Source organism: Tupaia chinensis, unplaced genomic scaffold (assembly GCF_000334495.1).
Source record: "Tupaia chinensis unplaced genomic scaffold, TupChi_1.0 Scaffold000558_1, whole genome shotgun sequence".
Classification (NCBI taxonomy): Eukaryota; Metazoa; Chordata; class Mammalia; order Scandentia; family Tupaiidae; genus Tupaia; species Tupaia belangeri.
Genome location: NW_006160070.1, coordinates 1,773,398 through 1,774,300, shown reverse-complemented (window position 1 = coordinate 1,774,300; position 903 = coordinate 1,773,398). Strand labels below are relative to the sequence as shown.

General features: G+C 66.2%; 1 protein-coding gene across 1 annotated transcript in view; it reads right to left on the bottom strand.

The window, feature by feature from the left end:
- Nucleotides 1-903, bottom strand: part of OSBPL2 (oxysterol binding protein like 2) — a gene marked incomplete at its 3' end in the record, with an annotated part of 38,340 nt that overhangs the window by 3,247 nt on the left and 34,190 nt on the right.

Below are 903 nucleotides of genomic sequence, written 5' to 3'. Positions count from 1 at the left end.
CTCCCAGCCGCTCCTCCTCCTGGCTGGCCAGATCTGGGGGCCGAGCACAGACTGGTCAGGATCGGGCCCACGGGGAAGCTGCGCCCCGTGTCAGACAGCACCATCAGAACCCCTCAGAACCCCGCCTGCCCTGCAGGTGGCTAGGCAGCCAATGGGTGCTGCCTGCCCTGCACGACCAGCCACAGGGAGCCCGCACCTGCGCCACCTGACTCCAGGCCCACCTGCCACAGGTGTCAGCGCGGCCACCCCCAGTGATGCCAGCGCACATGACATTGCCCGAAGCCAGCCTCCCACACTCATTGCTTTGGCCAGACAAGGCCCAGGCCCATCGTAGTGAGGGACTGCTGCGCCTGCTCAGGGACCATAGGCAGGACACCGGTCTGTCTGTCTGTCTCTGTCTGTCTCTGTCTCTTGTCAACAAGCAAAAGCTGAGTCCCGCCTTGCCCCAACCTCCCAGGACGAGCAAGCATAGGGTCACAACGAGACACGAGTCCGGGCTGTTCACGGTGCCGCCATGTCCCCGGGGGCAGGAGCACGCTGCCTGCACCAGCCATGCCTGGGCTGGGCTCTCGAACACAGCCCGTGCGTGGAGCCTGGGGCCTGGGGCCGGTCCCACACCAGCCTGGCAGGTGCTCCTGCTGTCCATGCATCACGGACAGCAGCTGAGCAAGAGCACCGGCGTGCCACACCCCTCGGGCCACTGGGCGTCCGCCAGACTCGGCCCAGTCTCCCTTCCAAGTGTGCCTTCACAGCCGCGAGCGGTCCTGCCGGCCCTGGCTGCCAGCTGAGAGGCAGGTCACGACCCCGTCCTCACGTGTTCCCTGTCACTCCACTCTGGTCACTGCTTTTTACCGCATCGACAGAAGGGCTGCTCTGTGGCAGGCCGGTAGACGCCAACCCCAG